Source organism: Hypanus sabinus, chromosome 3 (genome assembly GCF_030144855.1).
Source record: "Hypanus sabinus isolate sHypSab1 chromosome 3, sHypSab1.hap1, whole genome shotgun sequence".
Classification (NCBI taxonomy): Eukaryota; Metazoa; Chordata; class Chondrichthyes; order Myliobatiformes; family Dasyatidae; genus Hypanus; species Hypanus sabinus.
Window position 1 is genome coordinate 181,553,660 of NC_082708.1, and position 21,386 is coordinate 181,575,045.

Here is a 21,386-nt window from a genome sequence, read left to right on the forward strand (position 1 = left end):
GTCTAGTTCTCTCCTCAGCTTCCAACATGTCATGGCACAGGCCCTTTAATCCAGGCAGCATTCTGGTGAGCCTTTTCTCCAAGTGCTCTACATCCTTCCTATCATGGGGAGACCAGATTTGTGCCTCTCTGATATTTCCAGGCCACTCCAGAATTTCATCTGGGTACCTCCCAGCATTAATCGTGCCTGCATAATGAACATTGTGCCTTCATCATGGTCACAAGCTTCCCCAGCATCAAGGACATCTTCAAGAGGTGGTGCCACTAGAAGGGGACATCTGTCATTAAGGACCCCACTATTTGGGACATGTCCTGAAAAACCACACTCAAATTTCTGGGAACAGCTTCTTCCCCTCTGCCACAGCATTTCCGAACGGTCTGTGAAGCTCGCTAATCCTCTTTTGCATTGTATATTTTGGGGAAATGGGGTAAGTTGAATAGGTTAGGCTTTATTTCCTGGAGCACAGGAGAATGAGGGGAGATTTGATTGAGGTATGCAAAATTATAAGGCCTGTAGATAGGGTAAATATAAGCAGGCATTTTCCACTGAGGTTGAGTGAAACTAAGTGGAACTAGAGGTTAAGCACGAAAGGTGAAATATGTAAGGGGAACGGGAAATAGAACATTTTCACTCAGAGGGTATTGAGAGTGTGGAACGAGCTGCCAGCGGTAGTGGTGAGTGTGGGTTCAATTTCAACACTTAAGAGAAGTTTGGACAGGTGCTTGGATGAGAGGGGTTTGGAGGACCATGATCCAGATGCAGGTCAGTGGGACAAGGCAAAGTAATAGTTCAGCATGGATTAGATGGGCCAAAGGGCCTGTTTCTGTGTTATAGTGATAAATATGTGAATTGAAATTTGTATTTGAAATTACCCCTATCTAGTTGAGTTAACGACAATGTGGAGGGGAGGTTGGTAGGGTGGTTGGGAATTTTTGTTGAAAGAGATGGGCTGAAATGATCTTCTTCTCTGCCGTATGAAATTCCCCCTTGCTTGAAGGCCTCAACAACCAATTTCTCCTTGTTATGCACAGTGAGTCCAGAACTGCACAAAAAATACTCCTTAATTCTCTTCTGATTGTCTGAACTCTATTTCCATTGATCAGTAAGGCTCCTGTCAGGAAAAATAACTCTTCATTGAGTGGTCTAACTAAAGGCCCAAATGTAGTGAACTTAAATTTGCCATAGGTATATAAATGCAAAGGTAGGTACACAGTGTACGAATATTATTTTGAAGTGTGGGTCATTATTTGGCGGATTACCAGCTGACATTTTGTCCAGTGCTCTGTATCGGCAGACAGTAGCTTTGATCAAAAGAATCGACATGGTGTCCTTTTCCTCACTCAGCAGTAACTAATATAGTTCCCTCTTCTTCATTATTGCTTCATCTATTTTCAATCCTATCAGTAGATTGAGCAGTTTTGCTGTGGATTCTCTGATGCTTTTGATTGAGGCAGTTCATTGTTGTACAGCTTAATCTTTCCACCTTTCATCCCAAGCGCAACTGGGATGAGATTTTCACCATGTTACGTACACTCAGCCCTGTATAAGTATCAGGAACAGTAGAACACACCTGGAGTCCGGTTTTGCTGTTAACAAGACACTATTTTATTAGTAACTACATAATATAGTAACTTAAACCAGGTAAATCAAGCGTTAACGGTGTTGTGCATATATGGGTGTATGTATATAGATCCCCAAACTTCTTCAAGCTTAGGTGGTAAGTGATACAGTCTTACGATGGTATGTAAGAAAAGTTCAGTTCAAATGATTAATGCGAGATGTTTGTAATCCAAAGGCGAATGTTGTGAGGAGGCAATTATGTTGATATTCCCATATTCCACGACAGCAATTCAAAATAACCATGGCAGTAGGTTTTATCTCTGAAGTTGTTCCACTCCACACACAAAATATCACCGACAGTGATCTTCATTGAATATCCTTTCAACACAAGCGGTACCACACCCGAATTCAGCTACGGGACGTCCCAAAGTGGTGGCCACAGGATACTCAAACAGAGCTCATGTATGGATCATCACCAACAGTAGCTTATCACAAAGGGGACCGTCTTCAAGGGAACCACCACCCAGGCAATGGGTCAACACACCAGTAGATTACACAAGGTTACCCCAAACACACACAATGTGATAGCCACTTATCCAGTTCCACGACATACGAAATAACTCCAGCAGTGATTTGCCACAGGGGTGCCTTGCTTCAATGAACTACCACACCCAGACAAAAGGTAAACACACACGTGATATTCACAAAGGTTTACCCCTCACCAGAGGACTCACTCCTGCGGATTAACTACGTGACAATCACACTTTCGTATTCGAATAGAAACAAACTCACCCTCACAGGCTACTTGAGTCCAAACAGTGATCTATTTGTCCCTAGGCTTCTTCTGTTTCAAACCTTCCTCTCCTCTCTGCAAACTTCTAGTTGCAGCAAACATGTGAGAGTCATTTATCAGTACTCTGGATCGATCTCAACTCACCCCTTTTGGGCTACTGAAAGTTTAAACCAGTGACCGACTCCCTGGTGTCTTCCATTGACCGAATCCATCTTGACTCTGTGTGTGTGTGTGTGTGTGTGTGTGTGTGTGTGTGTGTGTGTGTGTGTCCTTGTAAAAAGTAAACAAGCTGCAGAGAAACCATAAATTGTTGGTTGCTGTTGTGCTGTCTGTTATGCTATTGTCCTGTGTTTTTTGTTTGGCACCGAACCACAATCAGTTCTGGTTTGTTTCACATTCTGGCAACAAAATGATTCCGATTCAAAATCAGGGTGGAATTGAAATTGGTTTATTATTGTCCCGAGCACTGAGATACAGTGAGAAGCTTGTTCCTACAGATCAAATTATTACACAGGGCATTCAGGTAGAACAAGGTAGATGTATCAATGCAGAATAAATACTGAGTGTATAAACTGCATGTCGGTTTGGAAAAATGATGAAAATGATGATGATGAAAAAATTAAGGCATACCCCTATCTGAATGGTCTAAGTTCCTTCTAGATTTGGATTGAAGCTTGCTTTTCAACAAGGAAGGAGTGGAGCAGCCAAGATGTAGGAGCAGAATTAAGCCATTTAGTCTGTCGACTCTGCTCTGCCAGTTCAGATTGGCAGAGTCATTGGGTATATTTAAGGTTCTTGATTAAGGGCATCAAAGGGTATGGGGTGAAGGCAGGAGAGTGGGAATGACTGGAAGAACTAGATCAGCCCATGATTGAATGGCGGAGCAGACTTGATGGTTCAAATGGCCTACTTCTGCTTCTATATGTTATGGTCTTATGGTCTTATGGTCTTATCATGCCTGATCCGATTTTCCTATTAGCCTCAGTCTCCTGCCTTCTCCCCCTCTATCCCTTCATGCCCTGACCAAGCTTTTCTCTCTCTAGCATCAGATTTCTGAACTTTTCTGAACAGTCCGTGAACCCATGAATGCCGCCTCTCTATATATATTTTTTATTGTAATTTATAATATTTCATGTATTGCACTGCACTGCTGCTGCAAAACAACAAATTTTATGACCTACACTTGGAGGCCACTTTATTAGCTATGGTTGTACATCTGCTTCTTAATGCAAATTTTCTAACCAGCCAATCATGTGGCAGCAACTCAATGCATAAACGCATGCAGACATGGTCAAGAGGTTCAGAGATTGTTCAGACCAAGCATCAGAATGGGCGGAGAAATGTGATCCAAGTGACTTTAATCATGGAATGATTGTTGGTGGTTTGAATATCTCATAAATTGCTGATCTCCTGAGATTTTCACACACAATAGTTTCAAGAGTTTGCAGAGAATGGTTACAGTGAGTGGCCAGATCTGTGAACAACAATGCCTTGTTAATGAGAGCAGTCAGAGGAGAATGGCTAGATTGGTTCTAGCAGACAGGAGGGTAACAGTAGATCAAACAACCACGCCTTACAACAGTGGTGCACAGAAGAACATCTCTGAATGCACAGCACCGTGAACCTGGAAGTGAATGGGCTACAGCAGCAGAAGACCATGAATGTAAACTCAGTGGCCACTTTATTAGTCACTGGAGGTATGTAATAAGGTGGCCATTAAGTGCACGTTCTTATTGGAAGTTGTATATTATATATTGCACTATATTTATGCTACAAAAGAACAAATTTTACAACTTGTGTCAATGATAATAAACCTGATTCTGACTCTGATTCCTCTGGGTCTTCTTAGTGCCTTCTGTGCATTTATGCAAAACCAGTCGACACTGAGTTTGTGATCGTAAATGCAGCAGGAAGAGGTGGAGTTTAAAGAATGAACCATCTATTTATCCTCTTTCTCTGTGTCTGGTTTATCTACTGACACAACCAAGTAGCAGGTTGTGATAAATGATTCAATCAGTGCAATTCAATTGAGCCATTTGCTTTGATAGTGTTTTAACTCCTGACTGAATTAACAAACTGTCTGTTTATTTACTTATTTATTGATACAAAGCACATTATTGCTCGAATTGGGTAAGGCCACCCTCTGCAACCCTTCTGAAAAACTCCTCATGTCAAATATAAAGAGACAGTACACTGTTAGTGGCAAGATCCTTAATAATTTTAATGGGTGGAAAGCTATTGGGGTCCAAGTTCACAGCTCCCTGAAAGCGGTTACACTGGTTGAGAAGGCATGTGGCATGCGTGCCTTTATGAATCAAGGCATTAAGTTCAAAACCCAGGAAGTTATATTGCAACTTTATAAAACGTGGAGTATTGTATACAGTTCTGGTGTCCCCACTGTAGGAAGGCTGTCAAGGCTTTGAAGAGGGTATAGCAGAGCTTTCCCAGGGTGTTGCCTGGATTAGAGGGCCTTTATTATAACAAGAGATTGAACAGATTTGGGTTCTTTTCTCTGGAGCGGCAGAGGCTGAGGGAAGATCTTTAGAGGTTTATAAGATTATGAGAGGCATTGATAGAGTAGACAGACAGTATCTTTATTTCCAGGTTTACAATGTCTAATGCCAGAGGGCATGCATGTAAGATGAGTGGATAATTTTAAGCGAGATGTGAGGGACAAGTATTTTTACACAGAGAGTCTTGGGTGCCTGAATGTACTGCCTGGGGTAGTGGTAGATGCAAAGGCATTAGGGACTTCTAAGAGACATTTGAATAGGCAGGTGAATGTGAAGAAAATGGGAGAATATGGATATTGTGTAGGCAGAAGAGATTAGTTCATTTGGCCATTTGATTACTAATTTAATTGTTATGGCAGAATATTGTGGGCCAAGGGGCTGTTTCTTGTGCTGTACTGTTCCATGTTCTATGTTCTAAGAATCAGAGCTGTCCAATATCCTATGCTTACTGTTGACATATAAGATAGTATCAGTCAGCCTGAAGGAATCTAACATGACATCTAAAAACTAGGAAGACATTGCACTCCATAGATACATCTGAAGGAAATCTTTTCAAGAGGGAGCTGACCTACACGAGAAGGAACTCTGCTGTGCCACAGAGAACAAGGGGCAGCTGCAAACGGGGAAACTGAACAACCACTGACCACAGCCGCCACACTGAACCAGAGTATTTGGATCTCAGATCAGCCTCTGCAGGACCCACCAATAGACAGCCCCTTTGGAGAACATCATACTCAACTCGAGTGATTGTACCACTATTGTTGGTATATCTATCATCCCGTTGATCGCTCACGTACAGTGAAATAACAAGCAAGTATGAGGAATATTACACAGGCAATACAGAGGCATCTAAAAGTTATGTCTAGATTAGAACATAGTATGGTACAGGACCTTTGGCACACAATGCTGCACCAACCATGTCCCTACTCCAAGATCAATCTAACCCTTCCCTTCTATGTAGCCCCCCCCCCCACTTTTTCTATCATCCATCTACCTATGTAAGAATCTTTTAAATCTCACTAGTGTAACTGTCTTTACACTACCCCTGCACTACATTCCGTGCACTCACCATGCCAATTTCAAACCACAACCTCTGACATCCCCGCTGTTCATATTCAAATAAGGTCCTTTCATATTAGCAATTGCTGCCTCTGGGTAAAAAGTGCTGGCTGTCCATGCTACCTATGCCTGTTAGCATGGTATATACTTCTATCAAGTCACCCCTCATTTCCTTCACTCCAAACAGAAAACCCTAGCTCACTCAATTGTTCCTCATAAGATGTGCTTCCTTATCCAGGCAGCATCCTGGTAAATCTGCTCTGCACTCTCTCTCAAACTTCCACCTCTTTCCTTTCGTCACAAGGGGTATTGCGGATGCTGGAACTCTGGAGCAATGCCCACAACATGCTGGAGGGGCTCAGCAGGTCAGGTAGCATCTGGATGAGAACAAGCAGTCAACGTTTTGGGCCGAGACCCTGATGAAGGGTCTCGGCTCGAAATATCAACTGGTTGTTGCTCTTCGAGGTTTGCTGGGTTGTGCATTCAGAGATGCTCTTTTGCATGCCACTTTGTGACTTGTGGTTACTTGAATTACTGTCACCTTCCTTCAGCTTGAACCAGTCTGGCCATTCTACTCTAGCCTCTCCCATTAACGGAGCGATTTTGCCCACAGAACTGCTGTTCACTGCTGGATGATCTTCCTTTCTCATACCGTTCTCTGTAAAGCCTGGAGACAGTTGTGCATTAAAAATTCCAGGCGATCAGCAGTTTCTGAGAAATTCAAACCACCCCACCTGGCACCAACACATCACACATTCAAAGCAACTTAGATCGCATTTCTGATGTTTGGTCCAAACAACAACTGAATCTTTTGACTATGTCTAAATGCTTTAATGCATTGAGTTGCTGCCACATGATTGCTTGATTAGATATTTGCATTAATGAGCCAGTGTATAGATGTGTATAGATGTACTTGGCCTCTGAGTATATGCAGATATTGTATATTAAAAAAAAAGATTCTGCTGATGCCGGAAATCGAGAGCAATACACACAAAATGCTAAAGGAACTTAGAACATCAGGCAGCATCCATGGAAAGTAATAAAGATTTAACATCTTGGGCTGAGATTTTTCATCAGGACTGAAAAGGAAGGGGAAGAAGCCAGAATCAAGTTTGTCAACCTTTCCTCTTAAGACATGGCCTCTCATCCAGACAGCATTCTGATAAATGCCCTCTGCACTCTGTCTAAAGCTTCCGCTTCTTTCTTTGTTTAGTCCCCTTTTCTTTCCACTCCGGATAGAAGATATCAGCCCGAAACATCAATCGTTTATTCCTTTTCATATAGAACAGGTTCCCAGCCTGGGCTTCATGGACCACTTGCTAAGTGGTATCAGTCCATGGTTTAAGAAAGGTTGGGTACCCTGACAATAGAGTTCCTCCAGCATTTTGAGTGTGTTGATTGAATACAGATAATGATCCATTAGATACTCAGTCCACTTCTTTATCCCATCATTAGCATAGTTAAATCAGAATCATTATCAAATTTAATATCACCAGCATTTGTCATTTAAATTTGTTAACTTAGCAACAGAAGTTCAATGTAGTATATGATAATATAGAAAGGAATAAAATTACAGTATATGTATATTGAATAGATTAAAAAAACATGCAAAAACAGAAATAATATATATTTAAAAAGTGAGGTAGCGTTCATGGGTTCAATGTCCATTTAGGAATCTGATGGCAGAGGGGAAGAAGCTGTTCCTGAATCGCTGAGTGTGTGCCTTCAAGCTTCTGTACCTCCTACCTAGTGGTATCAGTGAGAAAAGGGTATACCCTGGGTGCTGGAGGTCCTTAATAATGGATGCTGCCTTTCTGAGACACCGCTTCTTGAAGATGTCCTGGATATTTGTAGGCTAGTACCCAAGTTTACGACTCTCTACAGCTTCTTTCAGTCCTGTGTAGTAACCCCTCCCCACCCCCCACCAGAAACCGGACAGTGATGCAGCCTGTCAAAATGCTCTCCATGGTACAGCTATAGAAGTGTTTGTTGACATAACAAATCTCTTCAAACTTCAAATGAAATATAGTCACTGTCTTGCTGTATCGATATGTTGGCACCAGGTAAGATCCTCAGAGTTCTTGACACCCAGGTACTTTAAATTGCTCGCTCTCTCCACTTCTGATCTCTCTAAGAGGATTGTTTCGTGTTCCCTGGTCTTAACCTTCCTGAAGTCCATGATCAGCTCTTTCATCTTACTGACGTTGAGTGCAAGGTTGTTGCTGTGACATTATTCCACTATTTGGTATATCTCATTCCAGTATGCCCTCTCATCTCCATCTGAGATTCCATCAACAATGGTTGTATCATCAGCAAGTTTATAGAGGGATTTGATCTATGCCTAGCCACATAGTTGTGGGTATAGAGAGAGGGCAGAGCAGTGGGCTAAGCACACGTCCTGAAGTGCACCAGTGTTGATTGTCAGCGAGAAGGAGATATTATCACCAATCCACACAGTTAGGAAGTTGAAGATCCAATTGCAGAGGGAGGTAAAGAGGCCCAGGTTCTGTAAGTTCTCAATCAGGATTGTGGGAATGATGGTATTAAATTCCGAGCTATAGTTGATGAACAGCATCCTGACATAGGTGCTTGTATTGTCCAGGTGATCTAAGGCGCGTGTAGAGTCATTGAGATTGTGTCTGCCGTTGACCTATTATGGCGGTAGGCAAATTGCAGTGAGTCCAGGTCCTTGCTGAGGCAGGAGTTCAGTCTAGTCATAACCAACCTCTCAAAGCATTTTATCACTGTCGATGATCTCTGTCACTACTAGGGGAAGCACCTTTGCTCAGAGAGTGGTAGCTGTATGGAATGAGCTTCCAGTAGAAGTGGTAGAGGCAGGTTCAATTTTGTCATTTGAAATAAAAATTAGATAGGTATATGGACAGGAAAGGAATGGAGGGTTATGGGCTGAGTGCAGGTAGGTGGGACTAGGTGAGAGTAAGCGTTAGGCACGGACTAGAAGGGCCAAGATGGCCTGTTTCCGTGCTGTAATTGTTATATGGTTATATGTGAGTGCTGCTGGGCAATAGTCATTAAGGCTACTCACATTATTCTTAGGCACTGTTATAATTGTTACCTTTTTGAAGCAAGTGGGAACTTCTTCCCATAGTAGTGAGAAGTTGAAAATGTCTTTGAATACTCCTGCCAGTTTTCAGATCCTTAACATGTACTCCATCAGGAATATCCGCCTTGCAAGGGTTCACGCTCTTTAAAGACATCCTAACATTGGCCTCTGAGACAGAGATCACAGGGTCACCAGGTGCAGCAGGGATCTTCACAGCTGCAGTTATATTCTGTTTTTCAAAGCGGACTTAGAAGGCATTGAGTTCATCTGGTAGTGAAGCATCGCTGTCATTCATGCTACTGAATTTTGCTTGTAAGAAGTAATGATGTGCAAACACTGCCAGAGTTGTTGTACATCTGATGCCATTTCCAAACTTTTTCAAAATTTTCCCTTTGCCCTTGAACAGCTATCCACAAGTCATACCTGGTTTTGGTTTGAGAATGTACAGCAAGTCTTTGTAAGCACGCACTCATCCACACAGGTTTCAATGAAGTTGTTTATTAAACAGTTAAACTAAAGTAAGTACTGCAAAAAAAAACAAACAAAAAAGTAGTGAGGTAGTGTTCATGGGTTCAATGTCCATTTTGTAGTTGTATGATAAAGGGGATGAGCAGTTCCTGAATTGCTGAGTGTATGCCTTCAGATTTCTGTATCTCCTTCCCAATGGTGACATTGTGAAGAGGGCATGTCCTGGGTGGTGGGGATCCTTAATGATGGATGCCATATTCCTAAGTCACTGCTACTTGGAGATGTTGGTCAAGGTTCCAGCAATTGTTCTCTTGCCCGGTGTTATATTCCATCAGGCCTTAGAGACTTATCCGTCTCAATGTACTTTAAGAGACCAAGCATTATCTGCTTTATCTCAATATGTCCTAGAACATCTGCCCGCTTCATTCTAATATTCCCATTCTCCACATCCTTCTTGTTGAATTAGATGCAAAGCACTCATTTAGGACCTCACCCATATCCCTGCTTCCAAGTACGTGCTCCCTCCTGTGTCACTGAATGGTCCTACCCACTCCCTGCTTACTCTCTTCCTTTTGATGGATGTATAGACTGCCTTTGGATTCTCTTTAGTCCTACAGTCATAGAGAAGTATAACACAGGAATGAGCCCTTTAGTCTATCCAGTTCATGATGAAACCATTTAAACTGCCTACTCCTGTCATCCATAGCACTCCATACCCCTACCATCCATGTACCTATCCAAACTTTTTAAACATTGAAATTGAGCTTGCATGCAGCACTCGTGCAGGCACCTCTTAATCTACTTGCCAAGGACTTTTCATGGCCTTTCCTGGCTTTGCTTTCTTGAGTTCTTTACAGCCTTTTTTTTGTGATCCTCAGGGGATTCTGTTGATTTTAGCTTGACGTAGTTATCACTATGGATGGTGGGATAGAGATGTGTCTCTACCAAAGGAGGTGTAAAGCACCCCTTCCCTCCACTAGCCTGCAGGTCACCCTTGGGTAAGGTGTTGCACCTGCTTAGCCCCCACTCACCAACCCCCCCCCCCCCAAATCAGGGTTACATGAAGCCATGGGAGCAGGTGGTGGATGGTTGTATGAGCAAGTCCTGGATACGCGACCACTGATGTCAGGCAGACAGTCTCTGAAGAGTATTGATGGAGGCTGGGGTCACCCGTCTTGTAAAGATGCCACCCAGAATTAGGCACTGGCAAACTACTTCTGTAAAAAAAAAAAATTTGCCAAGAACAAAGATCGTACACGTCATATGACTTGGCACATAATGAATGAATGAGTCATCACTAACACTACTGGGATTTATTGTCTGTTCTTGATCCCACGTGAATGAAGAGAGTGGTTCGGAGCCAGCCACGATGGCAGGTCGGGAGTCACAAGCAGTCTGTGAAGGGACGGAAGATTTCTCCCCTCAAGGACATTAGTGAGCCAGCCGGGCTTGTTAAGCAGATTTATAGTTGCTTTTAGACTATCGTGATTTTATTAAAGCAATCACAGATTTATTTAATTACTTGAATTTATATTGCCCATTTGTCATGATGAGATTCGAGCTCGTCCCTGAGGAGCAATAGTGCTGAACACTGGCAGTAGTCCCTTCAGCCCTCTGTCTGCGCCGACTACAAACCACCCATTTACACTGATCCCACAATAATCTCATTTCGCATTCTCCACACAGCCTCATCAACATCCCCCAGGATTACTCCCACGCACGAGGGAAATTGATTGCTTAACCTCTCAGAACCAGGTTTATTCTCGCTGACACATGCTATGGAATCTGTTGTTTTAAGGCAGCAGTACAGTGCAAGATGGAGAGATCACTGTCACAAAAATAAATAGCGTGGAAGAAGCATAGTGAGGCAGTGTTCATGGACTGTTCAGAAATCTGATGGTGGAGGGGTGGCACGGTAGCATAATAATTAGCACAATGCTTTACAGTACTGGCGATCTGGGTTCAGTTCTCACTGCTACCTGTAAGAAGTTTGTATGTTCTCACCGTGACCATGTGGGTTTCCTCCGGGTGCTCCAGTTTCCTCCCACAGTCCAAAGACGGACCAGTTGGTAGGTTAATTGGTCATTGTAAATTGTCCTGTGATTAGGCTGTGGTTAAACTGAGGGAATTGCTGGATGGCGTGGCTGGGAGGGCCTATTCCACGCTTTATTCCACTAAAGTATAAGTAGCGGTTAGCCTGACACGGTTACCACTCGGGATGTTCCAGAGACAGGAGTATAATTCAAACACTGTCTGTGAGGATTTTGTATGTTGCCCACAAGAACTATGCAGATTTCCTCCGTGTGCTCCAGTTTCTTCCCGCAGATCAAAATTATGTTAGTTGCTTATTGTAAATTGTCCTGTGTAAGTTTAAATTCAGGGAATCGCTGGATGGTGTGGGTTGAAGGGCTGGAATGGCCTGTTCTGCGCTGTATCTCTACGTAAGAAAAAGAAACTTAAGGTATGGTTCTTTAGGCTCCTACACCTCCTCCCTGATGGTAGTAACTAGAAGAGGACATATCCAGGATGGTGAGGATCTTTTATGAAGCATACTGAAGCATACTTCTCCCAAACGGACTGGTGATTGGAATGGTGGGTTTCATTACAGCACAAAGACAGCTCTTCAGCCCACGGTTAAACATACCTACATGAAGTATTGTCACAGGAAGACCACATCCATCATCAGGGATTCCCACTGTTCTGATCATGTTCTCTTTCTGCTGTTGCCAGCAGGAAAAAGGTACTGCAGCCTCAGGACTCATGCCACCAGGTTCAGGAGCAGCTTTGCCCCTCAACCATCAGGCTCTTGAACCAGAGGGAATAACTTCACTCATCTTCTCTTGCTCCATCATTGCATTGTTCCCACAACCTATGGACTCATTTTCAGGGACTCTTCAGCTCATGTTCTTGATATTTGTTGCTCATTTATTTATTTATTATTATTATTATTATTATTATTATTAATTTCTTTTTGTATTTGCTCAGCTCGTGTCTTTTGTACACTGGTTGAATGCCAAAGTTGGTGCGGTCTTTCATTTATTGTTCAGATTCAGATTCAGTTTATTGTCATTTAGAAACCACAAATGCAATGCATCTGTGTGATGCAGCCAGTCAATATACTCTCCACTACACATCCACAGAAGTTCAGCAAAGTTTTAGATGTTTTAGAGTTATTACGTTCTCCCTGTGTCCATGTGGGTTTCCTTCAGGTGCTCCGGTTTCCTTCAGGTGCTCCAGTTTCCTCACACATCCCAAAGATGCATGGGTCAGTAGGTAGGTTAATTGGGCAGTTGGACCAGAAGGGCCTGATGCCATGCTACATCTCTAAGTAAAATTAAATCATGTTAATATAAGTACAAGATCTGCAGATGCTGGAAAGCCAGAGCAACACACACAAAATACCGGAGGAACTCAGCAGGTCAGGCAGCGTCTATGGAGAGGAATAAACAGTCAACGTTTCTGACCAAAACCCTTCATCAGGCCTGAAATGTGGACTGTTTAGTTCCCTCCACAGATGCTGCCTGACCTGCTGAGTTCCTTCAGCATTTTGTGCAAAATTTAATGTTTTGTGGCAGCAAAATTTATGATAAATAATAGAAATAAACAAATAGTGCTATTGAAAAAGGAATAATGAGGTAGCATTCAAGGATTGTTCGCAAATCTAATGGCAGAGGGGAAGACGCTGCTGCTAAATTGTTGAGGAATCCTTGGGGTTAAGCGTCAGCAAGTTTGAAGCTTAGCCCTGAGCTTCATGCATGGTGAAGATGGCTCATGGCCCAACTGTCCAGCTTAGGGTCATCCAGTCATAGAACACGACAGTACAGGAAAAGGCCATTTGGTCCATCTAGTCCATGCCGAAATATTTATCTCCTGAGTCCCATTGAACTGCACTTGGACCATAGCCTCTCCCTATCCATATACTTATCCAAATTTCTTTTAGATGTTGAAATTAAACTTGCATCCACCACTTCCACTGGCAGCTTCTTTCAACCTTTGAGTGAAAAAGCTCCCTCATGTTTCCCTTAAACATTTCGCCTTTCTTTCTTAACCTGTGACCTTTAGTTGGAGTCTCACCCGACCTCAGTTCACTTACTCCTCACAATTCTGTATAAAATCGCCCCTTATTCTTCGATGCTCCATTCTTCTCAAGTCTTAAGCTCTTCAACCTTTCCCTATCGGGCAGATCCTCAAACATCTGATTCCCATTCTTCTGGAAGGCTCAGATTGAAGCTGTATTGGAATAGATTCAACGGGAATTATGAAAGGAATTTAAGGCTGTTATATAAACCCATTCAATGTGGACAGAACTTTATATCTTTGTGCCAAATAGTAGCAATATTCTGCTTGCTGTGCCTGAAATTAAATTATACTTTGGCAGGAACTGTGGTCCAAGTTCAGAGTGAGGCACTGATCATAAAAAAAATATATTTGATGTGCTTACGATATATCGAAAGGAATCTAGTAAATTTACATTTCTGTAGTTTTATACACCCATGGTATGTCGCTAATCAGTTTACAGTCATTCTGCTAATTCTGGAAATATTGAGGAATGCACACAAAATACTGGAAGAACTCAACAGGTCAGGCTACATTAATGGAGGGGAATAAACAGTTGACTTCTCAGGCTGAGTCCCTTTCCCCTGATGAGAGGTCTTGGGCCGAAAAGTTGACTGTTTATTTCCCTCCATAGATGCTGCCTGACCTGCTGAGTTCCTGCAGCATTCTGTCTGTGATGCTCTGTGCCTCTTAAAAGAAGCTGGTGAGAACAAGAGAAAGAGAATATTTTTCAGAGATTTGAGGGGAAGGCAGTGCTGAACAAATGGGATGGGGAGAATCTGCTGTAATATTAATGAGACCAAGTGACTTTCTGTGTCATTATACTTCAACCAATCATCATCACTAAATTAGCTCGTTTAATCCTTATCACTTTGTCTATAGCAACTCACTGTGTTCAATTTGGCTGCTATATTTCTTACATCAAAATTATAAAGAGAGGCGTTTGAGCGTAAAAAAACAAGAGGTCGTAGAGCCGTACCAGAGGCGGGTGGAGGGCATGTGGGAGACTACAGGTGTAGAGGTTTTGCTGGTTGCTCGATCTGCAGAACCTACACTCTCCTTGGTATTACAGAGGCTGCACAGAAAAGAGTCATCAGCTGCTGAGTGAGCCACCAGATGGCTGTAGATCAAGAGGGGTGACCCATTGACCAAGGCTAGTGGACACAAGTCAGGGCCTGATCGACCCTGGCTGGGTGGCCTGGGCGGGGGTGTCCGATGTTGAAAAACCCGAAACACCCGATAAGCCCGGTTTACATCACTGACGATGTGACCCAGCACATCCCAGGATGTATCTCAGCATCACTTCAATGATTGGAATAAAAGATTCCACATAAATCCATTTCTGTTCCTTTTTGAATATAGTTTTTACCCTCATGAAGGTTCTCGGCCTGAAACGTAGACTATTCATTCATTTCCTTAGATGCTGTCTGACTTGCTGAGTTCCTCCAGTATTCTGTGTGAGTCGTTGTTGGAATGTATAGAGCCACAGCAAGGTACAGCCCAAGAACAGGCTATTCAGCCCATCAAGTCCATGCTGGCAATCAATTACCCATTTGCATTAATCCTGCACTGATCGCTCCATTCTTTCTCCATGTTTCCCTCTGATGCTCCCTCAGATTCTGCCACCCACCCACAGCGCAGATGCAGCTACTCATTTGTAAACAGCAAGATCCCACAAACACCGACCCACATTGTCCATTCTGGTGACATTGGGTGAATGAGAAGTACTGCCGGGACTCTGGGAGAATTCCCGTGCTCTTCCCTCTAATCCCTTGCTGCTCTCTAATCCTGGCAGCATCCTTCCAAACCTCTTCTGAACCCTCTTCATGACTTCCTATAATGAATGCAAAACTCCAATGCGGCTAAAACAGAATTTTATATCATGGGAATCAACTATATAATCCACAGCCAAGTACAGATTTTAGGAGTGGGGTGCCTTTGGATGTCAGTGCACATCTGATCACTGGCATTTTATCCAATCCAGCCAACCTACTATCCTCACTACTACCATTGCGCAGGAGGTACAGGAGCCTTGGGCCCCTCTGTTTCAGATTCAGGAATAGTTATTACCCTTCAGCCATCAGGCTCCTGAACCAGTGTGGATAACTTCACTCACCTCAACACTGATCCGACACCACAACCTATAGACACACTTTCAAGGACTCTATAGCTCTTGTTTTCAGTACTTACATTTTAAAATTATTATTTGCACGATTTGTCTTTTTTTGCAATTTGATGGTTTGTCAGTCTCTTTGATTAGTTTTTCATAAATTCTACTGTACTTATTTATTTCCCTGTAAATGCAAGCACAAAATGAATCTCAAGGTGATATATATGTACCTGTACTTTGATAGATTTGCTTTAACTTGACTTCGACCCTCTCACCCGCAAAGGGGGGTCAGCCTGAACCACGAGTAAAGGTCCACGGTGTGATTTGAACCTGCAAGCTTCTAACTCTCAGAAAAGAGAGTAACCAACTGTGCTCTGCAGATGGATGAGTTCTGTGTAATTGTTGTTGCAATGTTCAATTTGATATCAATTTAAATTTTGCATGAATTTTTAAAAATTCATTTTAAATTAATTTAGATTCATGCACTACTGACTTTAATGTGGCATACAATCTCTCTTTTCCACTCTGACTGTATCCCGCCATAGTTCATCTTGTATTCCTGCTGCTTATTCCCCATCCCCTGGTCTGATCATGTCGCTCTCATTCTCATTAGATTTATCAGCACTACTCCGTCAAAATTGTTCTATTCTTTAACCAGTTTGTGATCAGGACTCAGCAGAGGCATAAAATAAAAGTCCCAAGTTGCTCAGAATATTCGTGCCGTGCAGACAGTCTGTATTGGAGTTGGGTTTAACATCAGTGGTATATGTTGTCAAATTTGTTTTGTGGCAGCAGTACTATGCAATCCATTAAAAAAACTATAACTTACAATAAGAGATGTGCAGGATCCTGAAGAACTATTGGATTCGTACCATCCACAAATTCAAAAGGAAGCTCAAATCACAGCTTATTCAGGTCGAAGATGACCTGTGATCCAGGATAGCTGATGTTTGCAGGGTTCCCTGTGAATGTGGAGATGGGGTGCGTGATTGGATGCAGACTAATCATTGAGGGTACCAGGAGTATATATACCATTGGACTAGACATGTCCAGGCTTCATCCCTGGTGAAGATAGCAGAGTTTGTCATTGAAGCGCCGGTTAAAATCAATGTCTGCACCCGACTGGAAGACCAAGAAGAGTTTATTCATTTTATATATATATAAAACTTAAATTAAACAAGTAATACAAAAGAGAGCAAAATAAATAGTGAGTTAGAGTTCATGGGTTCTTTGTCAATTCAGAAATCTGTTCTGCAGAGGGGAAGAAGTTGTTCCTAAAATGTTGAGTGAGTGTCTTCTGGCTTCTGTATCTCCTCCCTCATGGTAGCAATGAGAAGAGGGCATGTCCTGGATGGTGGGGGTCTTTTTTGAGACCTATTGAAGATGTTCTTGATGCTGGGGAGGCTAGTGCCCATGATGGAGTTGGCTGAGTTTGCAACCCTCTGCAGCTTTTTCTGATCTTGTGCAGTGGTCCCACCGTGCCAGGTGACAATGCAGCCGTCTCCATTAGGAAAATAAATGAAATAAATTCTGGCATTCCGGTAAGAGCCCAACTTGTCCACACTGATCAAGATGTCATCCTGAGCGAGTTAAGTTGGTCTGCATCTGGACTATATCCCTCTAAAATGTTCCTATCTATGTATCATCCAAGTATTTTTTCAATTAGGGGAGAATGCAAGTGACAAGTGCAGATTTTTGTCATTTAACTGCACACATGTATATAATATATATGATATTTATAGAAACAAGATAACGTTTCTTCAAACCAAAACCAGGGCATAAAACACATAACAAGAGGTCTAGAATACAAGAGCGGGGATATGATGCTGAGGTTCTAAAAGGCACTGGTGAGGCCTCACCTTGAGTATTGTGGACAGTTTTGGGCTCCTCATCTAAGAAAGGATGTGCTGGCATTGGAGAGGGTTTAGAGAAGATTCACAAGGATGATTCCAGGAATGAAAGGGTTATCATACGAGGAACATTTGATGGCTCTGGGTCTGAACTTGCTAGAATTTGGAAGGATGAAGGGGGATCTTATTGAGACCTTTCAAATGTTGAAAGGCATAGACAGAGTAGATGTGGAAAGAATGTTTCCCCTGTTGGGAGAGTTTAAGAAAAGAGGACACAGCCTTAGGATAGAGGTGCATCCATTTAAAACCAAAATGCTGATAAATTCCTTTAACCAGAGGGTGGTAAATCAGTGGAATTTGTTACCACAGGCATCTGTGGAGGCCAGGTCATTGGATGTATTTAAGGCAGAGCTTGATAGGTTCTTGATTGAACATGACAGCAAAGGTTATGGGGAGAAGGCCGGAGAGTGAGGCTGAGTAGGGGAAGAAAGGATCAGCCATGATTGAATGGCGGAGCAGACTCAATGGACCAAATTCTGCTCCTATGTCTTATGGACTTGTATACTAACACACAATAACTTATAAAGGTAAGGATAAAATTAAACTAAAGTGTATTAATATTAAATATTGTAACGTACAGAACAGATTACCCAGTGACACTTCCAATATGATGCAACTGGGAGTTCAGAACTGGGGGAACCAAATGTCCTGGGGGAAGAAACTGTTTTTAGGGAGGGGTGCCTTCCTCACAGACACTTTTTTCTGTGCATCCAACCAGGCTCAGAAGACATTCAGCCCCTCAGGGAGTGAAGCATTCTGGTCACTGGCATGCAGGGTAGGCTTGTAGTTTCTAAGCCTCTGGATTCCCTGCCATATGCACCTCGTGTCCGTGGTATCGCAGAAGTGACTGTAAACTCTCTGAGAAAATTTATAAAGATGTTGCTGGAACTTGAAGATCTGTGTTATAGGGAAAGGTGGACAACTTACGACTTTATTCCCTGGATCGTAGGAGAGATCAGAAAAAGATGAGGGATGTAGATAGGGTGAATGCACGTGGGCCTTTCTCTCCTTATGGTGGGTGAGACTAGAATGAGAGGTTATAATGTTATGGGTGAAAGCTGAACTGTTTGACGGGGCACTTCCTCACTCAGAGGGTGGTATCAGTGTGTGGAGCAGGCTGCCAGTGGAAGGGGTGGATGTGGGTTCAATTATAATATTTAAGAGAAATTTCAATGTGTACATGGATGAGCGGAGTGTGGAGGGATGTGATTGGTGCAGGTAGATGGAACTGGACAGAAGGCCAGGTCGGCACAGATAAAACAGGGCCTGTTTCTGTGCTGTAGTGCTCTGTGGTTCTAGATCCAGTTCAGATGAAGGGTCTCAACTGTCCATGTCTCTCCAACAGTGCTGCCTGACCTGCTGAGTTCTTCAGCACTTAGTGTGTGTTGTACCTCTTCTCAGCCGTTTATACGTTGTATAAACAAGGTATTCTCCGAGAGAGCGGAGAAGTGGGAATGATCAGGGTGCAAGGAGTCTTTAATTATGTTGCCTGCTTTCCCAAGTCAGCAGCAAGCACAAACAGGGTCAGTAGAGGAGAGGATTGTGTGTGTGATGGACGGGAGTGCAGAAATGGATTAGGAGGGAGGCAAATGGAGAGCCGGCGAGATGGGAAGTGGAAGGCATTGAAATCAGGACTGACAGCAAACACTGGGGATCGGGGTGAAGGGATGCAAGGGGAGATTTTCAAGTCCAAGGACCTTACAGAGTGTCCAATGCACAGGATAAAAAAAAAACTGCAGAGGGTTGTGGACACAACTAGCTCCATCACAGACACTAGCATCCCCACCATCAAAGACATTTTCAAAAATCAGTGCCTCATGAATGCAGCCCTCACCATTAAAGACCCTCAATTTCCAGGCCATGCCCTCCTCTCACCACGGAGGAGGTACAGGAGCCTGAAGACATATACTTAAGGTTTTAGGAACAGCTTCTTCATTTCCACCATCAGATTTCTAAATGATCCCTGAACCCATGACAACTACTTTGCTATTTTGCACTATTTATGAATTTTTAATAATTTTAATATATATATAATTTAATATAATAATTTATGAATTGAATTGTATTGTTCCACAAAGCATCAAATTTCATGTTGTATGCCAGTGATAATAAACCTGATTCTGATTATTTTCTCATTCGCATCACTTTATCAGGCAAGCGTCACTTGAGGTTTCATATCATTTCGATTAGATTATATTAGCTTTGTTTGTCGCATCTACATTGAAGCATTCAGTGGAATGAAGTGTTTGCGTCTGCGATCAACACGGTCTGAGGATGTGCCAAGACCAGCCTGCAAGTGTTGCCATGCTCCTGGTGCCAGTGCAACTTCCCTGCAACTGTCTAACCCTTAACTCTACATCTTTGGAGTGTGCGAGGAAACCTACTTGGTCATGGGGAGAACTTACTGGCATCCGTGGGAATTGAACCCCGATCGCTGAACCTGCAAAGTGTTACGCTACCACGTTGCCCATTTTTAAATTATAATGAGTCATTTCCCATGACTTGAATGACCCTATAGGAAGCAAGAGTTTGAACAAAGTGGTCTTCCATCTGTGCCCACTGGTACTTCAATCACAAAATACTGCTGACCTCACCACTACTCATCTGCTGGGGGATGGGGGATGTTGGTGGTGGATGCATTAGGGACATTTAAGAAATTCTTCAATATGCACATTCCTCCTTCTCCCTCCTGTCATCTGGCAAAAGGTACCGAAGCATTCGGGCTCTCACAACCAGACTGTGCAACAGTTTCTTTCCTCAAGCCATCAGACTCCTTAATACTCAGGGTCTAGTCTGACATCTATATCATTTATTATTATATTGTAATTTGACTTCTACTGTGCCTATTGTCTTGTTTATTAATTATTGTATTGCCCTGTACTGTTTTATGCACTTTATGTAGTCCTGTGCAGGTCTGTAGTCTGGTGCAGTTTTTATGTTGTTTTATGTAGTGTAGCCTTGTGCTGTCTCACACAGTCTAGTGTAGTTTTGTGTTGTTTCATGTAGCACCAGGGTCTTGGAGGAATGTTGATTCCTTTTTACTGTTTACTGTACCAGCAGTTTATGGTTGAAATGACAATAAACTTGACTTGACATGGATGATGGAAAATTGGAGGGCTCCATTACTGTGTAAGAGCCTTAGGCAATATATGTATATAGCGATGGTGCCTAAGACTTTTACACAGTACTGTATTTGTCAATGTGGAGAGGAGAGCAAGTTTGTCAATCTGGCGGGAGCAAAGGCTGCTGGGATTGGTATGGATGGAGCACCACAGGAGGGGTATGGGACAGGTGGTAGAGAAGAAATTCCAGGGGCAGGGGTGGTATGGGAGAAGACACACCCAGCCCCGAGACTGCAGGCAAAGTATTTTGATTCCAAACAATTGGTTTATTAGTCATTACAGAATGTCTCCCTTGTGCTTCCTGCTCCCTCCCTTCTCTCTCTCTCCCCCCTTTTCCAACCATGATTTCCCTCTCCCTTCCCCTTCTTGCACTCAGTCTACAACAGAGACCCAGTTCGGAATCAGGTTTGTCATCATTCGCATATGCCATGGAAATTTTTATTTTGTGGCAGCAGTACAGTGCAATGCATAGAATTACTACAGCACTGTGCAAAGAGTTTAGGCACCCTGGCTATTTGCAAGTGCCTATGACTTGTGCCCAGTACTGTATGTAGGAGGGAAGGGTTCAATTGACCTTGGAGTAGGCTAAAAGATCAACACAACAAGGGTCTGTACTGTGTTGTACTGTGTTCTATGAACAGCTTGCACATGAGTGAGATACCTCTGCTATTTGAGAAATGGCTTCAGCTCTTCCTATGGATTTGGAGGTGAAGGGGGCTTTGATGTGGGGC

General features: G+C 42.9%; 1 protein-coding gene across 1 annotated transcript in view; it reads left to right on the forward strand.

Moving 5' to 3' along the window:
* The window catches only part of LOC132391940 (dedicator of cytokinesis protein 2-like), a 1,209,929-nt gene that overhangs the window by 233,725 nt on the left and 954,818 nt on the right, over window positions 1–21,386 (forward strand). The gene's annotated exons all lie outside the window — the stretch shown is intronic.